Raw genomic sequence first — 9,678 nt, 5'->3', positions numbered from 1 at the left:
CACCACTGCACTCCAGGCTAGGCAACAGAGCGAGACTCCATCTCAATAATAATAATAATAATAAGCCAGGCATGGTGGTGGGTGCCTGTAATTCCAGCTACTCTGGAGGCTGAGGCAGGAGAATCGCTTAAACCCAGGAGGCAGAGATTGCAGTGAGCTGAGATCACACCATTGCACTCCAGCCTGGGCAACAGGGCAAGACTCAGTCTCAAAAAGGAAAAAAAAAAAAAAAAAAACCAAGGATATGCAAAATTGGTATATCTCACTATTGCGTCTTGAAAATTTCCAATGCAAGCTTTGAACTTCTTTATGGTTTATCTCTTAACCACCTGGGTCATCCGTGTATTTATACAAACAGCTGCACTTGAGCCATTCACTGAAAAGAAAAGCTAAAATCACCAACCTCTATAACAAACAAGTTTAGAATGGAGAGTGCTCTAAGCAGGAGATATTTTTTCTCTATTTCTCCTCCACTCTCTTTTTCCACATTCCTTGTGATAATCAGTCTGTTCTTCGGGCTGTTTGCTTTCAGAAATTTTGTTTGCACTCCTCTCTAAATGTTTCAAACTGAGAAAATAATCCAGGGAGGGCCTTGAAATTCAAATTCCCTCAGCAGCACTATCACCTCTCTCCGCAGAGATTCGTTGTTTGGGGGCTTCTTCTAAAGCATCCCACCATATTAGTCCTCATTTGTTTCTGTCCTTAGGCCAGAGAAACTCCGGGGTATCAACACCATCCTGAAGGGTCAACCAACTCAAGAATATATATTCAGCATTTTCAAAATGGGATGAAAGGAAGGGACCAGCTCCACAATACATCTGAGTTCTATATTTATTTTCTTTGAACAGCCAATCCAAGGAGGAATATCAAGGTCACCGACCAAAATACCCTCTCTCTTGCCCACAGCATTTTCCAAAAAGTTGAGGTCAGTGAACCCACTGTCTATTAAAATGTTATGACAAGGGATAGGTTGCTCTTTTCTGTCCACTATTTTTATGAAATAAGTTGTGAAACTGGAATTGATTTGGGGCAAACTTATACAGTTTTGTGGTTCAGCTTCTTCACTCAAAGCTGATTTATAAAATAAGTTTAAAATATCTTATTATAAAACAGCATCCTGTGAAAATACATCCCATGATTCTATGAAATGGGATTGTTTGGATGAGATCAGAAGAAAGAGTATTTATTTCCAGGTCAAAATTCAGCCAAGACAATTAATTCCCTATTTTCTTTTTAAACACTTGGGAGCTTTTAATAAGTAGCACTGGGTTAACTTGGTTTTCATCTGTGATGCTGCCCTTTCTGTTTTCATATCTTCTCTGTCTCTTTCTCCTCCTCCTTTATGAGGGCCATTAAAAGACCCACATTTCTCTTGCTTCTTTGCTTCCTATTTGGGAGGGATTCTGTCCCTGAGGTTAACTAATTTATTTATTATATTTTCATAAGGTTACTAATGTTGACTTTTAGTACAATTAAAGGGTTCCTATCAAAATTTGAAATCTACTATGACCCATAAAAAAGAGATTAATCATTATATACACAAAAAGGGTGGGGAAGAATCAAGAAAAGGTTTATTAGTGGCCCAAAGTCCTAGAGCAGAGGTCCTGGGCAAAATCTGGCATGAAGCCTGTGTTTATACAGTCTTTGGGCTAAGAATGTTTTTACATTTTCAAAGAGTTGTGAGGAAAAAGAAAAAACAGACAAGAACATGCAATAGAGACAGTATGTGGTCTGCATAGCTTATTATTTACTATTTGGCTCTAACAGAAAACGTTCGCTGACTGTTCCCCTATACTGTCCTTCCTTTCTTGGCTTGATATATCACTGATCAGATTCATCTTCAGCTTATCAAACCGAGCTTACATTTCCTATTTACTCTATCTTTTTGGTCAAAAACACATTAACATTATTCCTCTGATTTTTTTTATAGCAACAGGCTTATTAAAAATTGTTTTGTTTTGCTTTGTTTGACATGGGGGTCTCGCTATGTTGTCCAGGCTGGGTTTCAATTCCTGGGCTCAAGTAATCCTCTCACCTCAGCCTCTCAAGTAACTGGGACTACAGGTGCAGGCCACCATATTTGGTGGTGAATTTGTTTATTTATTTATTGCAGTAGGTAATTTTCTGATGTCATTCATGCACTCATATTTATTGAGTTCCTACAATATGCCAAGCACTGAGACATTTCTTAAGGTAAAATAAAGTGGTTACCAATAGAGTTACCAAATCCAGCACCTTAAGATACATTTCAAACGGATAATAAACTCATTTAAGTGTCTTTTTAAAAAATCTCTCTTATAGTAAATATGTGCTCTTGTTATTTTATAACTCAACAGCTTTGTTTGGTTCCTTTTTGTCTTCAGGACAAAATACAAATTAGTCAGCCTGACTGGCTATTAGAGCATTCCACAACTGTCTTTTTAATTTCTCCTCTCACTACTTCTCCACCTGGACTTAATACAGGATGAACTGGGCTATTCATTATTATCCAGACATAAGTTGTTCTTTCCAAAATTCATTCTGTCAAACATGTCAACCTCTCATCCTGGAAACATTTCAGATATTTTTACTAAGAATAAAAAGAGTTGGTAGAAAAGCTGTTGGGAAGGCATAGCTGCCACCTGAGGCAAACCATTCATATATACACCTTATCTAACATAGTGACAGTTTCATCCTCACATATTAAACAACAGTCATCCTAGAACAGTGAACAAGGCTAATGTGCCGAGCCTGGTGCTATGAATGAAGCATAGTCCTTGTCCTCAGAAGACACCAAAGTTTAAAACCGAACATGGTAATTTAACTCTGGATCTCTCCATCCTCCTGTCCTCTTCATTCCCTCATTCACTCATCCATTCATTTAGTAAACTTTCTTGGGCATGCACAGTTCATCAGGCTCAGTCTCAGTTCCTCGGCATATAAACCAACAATTACAGTACAAGTGCAATGACGGAAGAGTGCAAAGCACTCTGGGAGTGTGGAGGAGTGGCACATAATCAGGCAGAGCTGAGGGAGGAAGGGGCTTCCTGGAGGAAGGGACTCCTGAGTGTGGTTCCTAAAACTTTGAAGGAAATAGTCAGGCAAAGCATCACAAGGAAGCATCCAGACTAAATTTCTCTCCTAGGTTACTTCACCTATAGCTGCGAATATAATTGCTTTTCTGGAAGCACCACGCTTGCTCAGGAATGAGGGAAAATGTTATAGAAGGAATTAAGGTTATATTTCTTGATTTTCTTTTCACTGGACTACATGGCTTAACAGCAGAGAATAATGTGTCTTGCCCTATTGTATTTTTAGTCTTTTGCTGTAAGTAGTAAGTCCAAGTAAAATACGTAGCAATGGGATTATGGGATTCCTAAATTCATCCCCAGGATATTGCTAAATTGAGAACTAGTCATTTCAAGAAAGAAGAAAACATTGCAACTGTAAATAGACAGATAAAATGCAAGCTAATAAATTTCTTTAAACTTTTCCTTTGTGCTATTAGCATCATATGATATATCTCATATAATTGGAGACAGGCTATAGCTAAAAGTGTGGACTTTACAAAAAAGAAATTCCTAGGTTCAAACCCCAGCTCTGACAGCTTTTAGCTGTGTGAACTAGGCAAGTTATAATGGCTGAATAGTAGCCATCATATAAAAATACCAAATGTTCTTAATAATTTCTTTTTTTTTTTGAGACACTTAGGTTGTTTCTCAATGGAGAGTATTAGTAATAAGACAATAATCAATATTATCATACTAAAATCTTTGTTCCCCTCTCTGACAGAATAAATTTTTTAAATGGAATTTCTAGGTTAGAATTTATATCTGTTAATAGTTTAATACCCCTAGGCCAGTTTCTTCATACATAAAATGAGATGGATGATGGTACCCACTTCACTGGATCATTGTAAGAACTAAATAAGTTAATAAGAGGGAAACTGCTTAAACAAGTGTTTGAAGCAGACTTTCTGTCCACTTTAAATCAATGACTAGTAGCTTCCTCCAGGGGGATTTTGCCAAGTTCCACAGCAAGTCATGTTTTTCAGGTCCTGGAATACTGCCAGTATGGAGGAACAGGAATGGAACGTAGTCGGAGGATCACATCCAGGTCACTTTCGGGATTCCACATGGCTCCTTGGTGAATTTATACTGTAGTTATACTTCTCTTTATAACAGACATTTGCACAACCTAAGAGCTAAAGGAGTAGGGAAAATACAGCATCAAATCCACTTACCCCACACCATGTCCCATTCAAACGTTCACAATCATCTTTGCCAGTTTCTTTACTTAGTCCTTATCAGATAGTACCCATGAGGTTTCTTCTATCTTATCGAGCCAGTGACTGTACTGAATAACTCACCTCTTTTCATGTGTGAGCATTACTTATGCCCCAATTTCATTTTTACCTTCCTCTAAGCATAGATTCTTTATCTTTCTAATTCTGATATTATAAGCATTGAAATAATACATCTAATTTCTCTGGGAAATTATGAACAAATGAATAGGAGATATGAGAATCCTGAGATAAAGTTGGTCCTGCTTATTTTGGGGGATATTTTCTCATTGTTGTATCGGGGAAGATAATTCATCATCTGAGTGTGAAAAATAGGGTCATACAGCTGTTATCTAAAATGCCACAGGATTTATCTAGCACACTTGTAAAAACAGAAATCTATATGGCCAGCTCTGCAGTACGAAACACATCACACTGGATGTTCTACCCAATGATGGTAAGATCCCATAGGGGAAATTAAATGCCATGAAATGGCCTTAATCATGGGAGTTAAGAAAAATGTTTTTCACAAACTACATAGCAGAATCAAAACCATGGTATGAGGGAGAGAGAATAGCATCTAAAAGGCATAGGATGAGGTCAGAGTTCTGAATGCACTTTATGGGTGTCGTGGTTAATTTTATGTGTCAACTTGACTGGGCTAAGGGATGCCCAGGTAGCTGCTGAAACATTATTTCTGGGTGTGCCTGTGAGAGTATCTCTAGAAGAGATTAGCATTTTGAATTGTTAGACTAAGTAAAGAAACTTAGTCTCCAATCCAATGAGGGCTCAAATAGAACATAAGGCAGAGAAAGACCAATTTTCCTCTTTCCAGTCTTTATGAACTGGGACATTCATCTCCTCCTGCCCTTGGACATTGAAGTTTCTGGTTCTCACGCCTTTGTGCCTTTGGATTCCAGGACTTACACCAGTCCCCCATCACATCCCCCACCCTGGTTCAATTACAACAGAATTGCCTTGTGACAAAGTCACTGGGGGCGGAGGAGTATAAAGTCAGTGTTTGTGTGTATGCCATCTTTGTCATATGTGTCTCTTACACAGAGAATTGAAGTGATTGTGGAAATATGCCCCTGAAATAACAAGAAAGATCACAGGATGCTACACAGGCAAGAGTAGCAAATTCAGGAATACTGTAAATACCAGGATTCTTCTATACATGTACAGATGGCCCTTGACTTACTTTTTTTTGATTTTATGATGTTACAGAAGTGAAACGCATTCAGAAGAAACCATACTTCAAGTACCCATACAAACACTGTTTTTCATTTGCAGTACAGTATTCAACAAATTGCGTGAGATATTTGTTACCTTACTAAAAACAGTATTTGAGAGATGATTTTGCCCAACTAATCATTTATATCATAGGCTAGTATAAATGTTCTGAGCACATTTAAAGGCTAGGTGTATTAAATCCATTTTCCTCTTACGATATTTTCAACTTATGATGGGTTTATCAGGATGTAACCTCACTTTAAGTCAAAAAGCAGCTGTATAGCTTTATATCCTGCTTTTCTCTTCAAATATTTTATATAGGAATTCCCACATATTATTAAATATTCTTTGAATATGTGGTTTATAATGGCTGAATAGTAGCCATCATATAAAAATACCAAATGTTCGTAATCATTTCCTTTTATGAGACACTTAGACTGTTTCCTAGTGGGGAGTATTAATTTTAAGACTATGATAAATATTGTCATATCAAAATCATTTTGTGCATCTCTGACAGGACAAATTTTTAAAAAATGGAATTGCTAGGTTATAATGTGTACTATTTAAATTATTTAATTCTAACAACAAACTCTATTTCAAAAACTAGATACTAGAAAAAACACAACTGACTCTAGATAAGTCTAAAATGTATCTGGCAGAAGCAGAAGTGTTAGGCAGAAATAGATTAGCCAAAAAAGTTTACAATGCCATGGGGTAGCAGTTAATGTGATTTGCAGAGGAAAAGAAGAGTGTAGGCCATTCTGGTGAGTCAATTAATTGTAAACAGATTTAAAAAGCTTCTGCTGCTTTCAGGTCTATAACCCTATCAAGTCATTTAGGCTTTCTAAACCTCAATTTGCTCATTTTGAAAACTGGAGACATTTCCCATGTTCATGCACCAGAATACTTAATATTATAAGCTTGAATGTTCTCCCTAAATTGGTATGTAGATCTGCTGTCATCCCAATCACATGCCAGACCAGCATTTTTATAGAAAAAGAATAGAAAAGGATCATAGAAAAGCTGATTTTAACATTTATATGAAAAGACAAAGGACCTAGAATAGTCAAAACAATTTTGAGAAAGAGCATTGTTGGAGAACTCACACTACCTCACCTCAAGACTTATTACAAAGCTTTGGTAATCAAGACAGTGTAGTATTGACAAGAAGATAGACAAACAGGTCAATGAGCTAGAATTGAGAGGCCGGAAATAGATCCATACTTATAAAGCAAATTGTTTATGATAAAGGAACCAAAGCAATTTAAAGCAAAGAAAATACCTTTTAACAAATGGTACCGAACAATTGGCTATCCATAAAAAATTTTTTTTTTAAACTTAGACTCCTATCTGCACTTAAACTCTATTTCACACCACACACAAGAACTAATTTTAAATGGCGGCAAGATCTGTGGATAGGAGTTTGAGAACCTTGAAAGATAGTCTATAGGAATAAGCATCTTCCCTCAGGCATTAGACCCTCACTTACCCTTAAATGTATCAGGATAACTTAGCCTAAGCTAGGACCTGGCCTTCGGTCCTTCCACTCTATTTATTAAAACATTTAAAGAGAAACCTAAATTAAAAATCAAAAATAATAGTGCAATTTAAAACTACCTCAAAAGATCCAAAAATCTTTAAGATATACCATTTGAAACAAAAGTGTTAAAAGAGATAGAACAAGAATTTTATGTAAACATGATAAATATACTTAAAGAGATGTAACAAGCTATTAGTAATAATAAGAATAAAAAATCATTAAAAATGAAAATATACAAGGTATAATAACTGAAAAACTACACCAAAGATGGGATAAAGAAAGGAAGGAATAGCTAAAGAATAAATTTGTGAATTAGAAAATCAGACAAAGAGGCAATCTCTCAGCAATCAGAAGAATAAAGAGATAGAAGATATACAAGTAAGCATATTCCTCCCTGTTCCCATTATGTAGTATCAACCCTCTCCCCTCAAGAAAAGCAAGTTACTTACCCCAACATTACTATAACTCCCTTCTGATCCATTGGCATGAGGAGTCCAAGGTGGCCAGGTGGTAGACCCAGCTTCAAATTCAGTAGAATCCTCACTTCGCTGGTGGAGACATAGTCCTTACTGGGAACGATGTTCTCTAACCTAACAGAGCCTAAGGTTAGAAGATAGGAAGAACAAATTTCACAAATAGGTCACTGGGGATGATCATGTAGGGATCATTCCTATTTCCTTGGTTACCAGACCTGTGTTTTCTAGCCATTAAGGACAGAGCACCATATATCAGTCCTTATTTCAATGCATATACCCCCAAACTGAGGACCATGCTCTAACCTTCAGATTGTGTTCTCAGAGAGGGCCACTTAACTGAGCCTTTAAGTCCACTGCATTATTCAGCTAGCCAGCTGCTTCTGGGTGATGGGATATATGGTGGAACCAGTGAATCCTGTAATCATTGCTCTATGTCCTTTGCAGCAAAATTGGTCCCTTATCTGAGGAAATGTTGTGAGAACCCATATTGATAGATCAGGCATGCTGAAGTGTTGATTCATATTTGGTGTAGATGTAACCTCTGGTAAGGACAAATTGCTGCTGTTTTCCTCAACTGAGGGGTTAGCATCAGTCTCTGAGGCTGACATTCAGCACTGGCTAGATAAGCTCTTTGTGAACTGAATCCCATTCTGTTAGGTGTTTGCATACTTCTATTCCTGCCACCATTGAATGCCAACTTGCACTGGTACTGCAATAACCAGGAAGAAATGTTGGCTGACATCCACAGGTTTACTCATCTTGTCCACCTGATGGTTGAGATCCCCTTCTGCAAAAGAGGCTTGCTGAGCATCACCACAAGACAGACAGATCTGCATACTGATGCCCACCATCTATAGGGCCCACATATCTCTTTCCCCTGCTTCCTTGTCCTCACTCTTCCCATTCTGGTCCTTTCAGGCCCTGAACAAACCAGCCAAATCATTCACCACTACCTATTTCTACCTAAGGTCACTTTTCCTTCCATACAAAGTGGACAATCAAGTGTGCTGCTCAAAGTTCTGCCCAAAGCTCTATACAGAGATTTTATACAAGTGATAAAGAAGATTATGGGAGCTAGCCCAAAACCCCTCCCAAGACAGTCCTGTGACCACCATTGTTCTGCTCTAAACTAATACTATTTCTTCAAAGCATTCATTAGTAGTGGAATCTCCTAAAAGAAAAGAGCCCATAGTAGCTTAAGGGGAAGTGAAAACAGGGAGAACTGGGAAGGCAGAATGTTATTGAGCATTCAGACATTGAGAGAATAACTCCTCCCCCAAATAAAAATGAGACCTTCATAAAGCATCAATTTAGTGTTTGATTAAATACAAGTTTGTTCCATTTGTAATGATTTCATGTGCATTTGTGTCATCTCTCTAAGCAGTGTTTCCATCCCTTTGGACTCAGGAAGTATATCTTACGCCTCCCTGTATCCAGCTTTCTCCGTTCCCATCACAGGGCTAGGATCACAGCAGCTACTAACCTTAGTTTTAAATAGTGTGGAATTGACTGATCCTCACTTAGGCAGTCCAGGGCTCTCACTCTCAGTTCTGTCACGATTGTGCTGCCTTGACTATTGATGCCCATGCTTCCTCCTATAAACCACCCTTCCAGGTTTTCAAATCGCTACTCATGAACCTTTCTACCTTTTATTTCAATACTGAGTAGCCATCCTCAACCAAGGTCATTTTAATTCCAAGGTCTATGTCCACCACAGGGGTGCCCATCTCTGGATGGCAACTCCAGTCTTGTTTGCTTGTCTCTCTCACACCATTTCTGTTTACTGACTGTTGAAGGAAGAGGCTGCGAGAGCTCCCTATCCCCACATACCCTGATAACAGAAATGAGTTATTCCACTGGCTGGCAAAATACTAAATCTTCCCTTCATGGATCCAAAACTGGGCTTAGTTACTCCTCTACTGTGCCCTCCACTGTTCTGATTCCACCATTGAGGACCTCCTGGAGAAATCTGGAATCCCTGACGCTGATATGAAGTTCACAGACTACTTGTCAGTAACCCCCAGGGCATGGTTTCTATGGACCTAAGTTTGTGTCAGTCTGAAGATCAAGCTTGTCCCCAGAATGTCTCTCTCGTGTCCCCCCTTTGGGTCTTACTGAGGTTAATGAGCAGTCTAGTTCTGCTATTTACTAGTTGAGTGATCTTCAGT

The sequence above is a fragment of the Theropithecus gelada genome, chromosome 4 (genome assembly GCF_003255815.1).
Source record: "Theropithecus gelada isolate Dixy chromosome 4, Tgel_1.0, whole genome shotgun sequence".
Classification (NCBI taxonomy): Eukaryota; Metazoa; Chordata; class Mammalia; order Primates; family Cercopithecidae; genus Theropithecus; species Theropithecus gelada.
The sequence above is the reverse complement of the archived record's forward strand: the minus strand, read 5'-3'. Positions refer to the sequence as shown.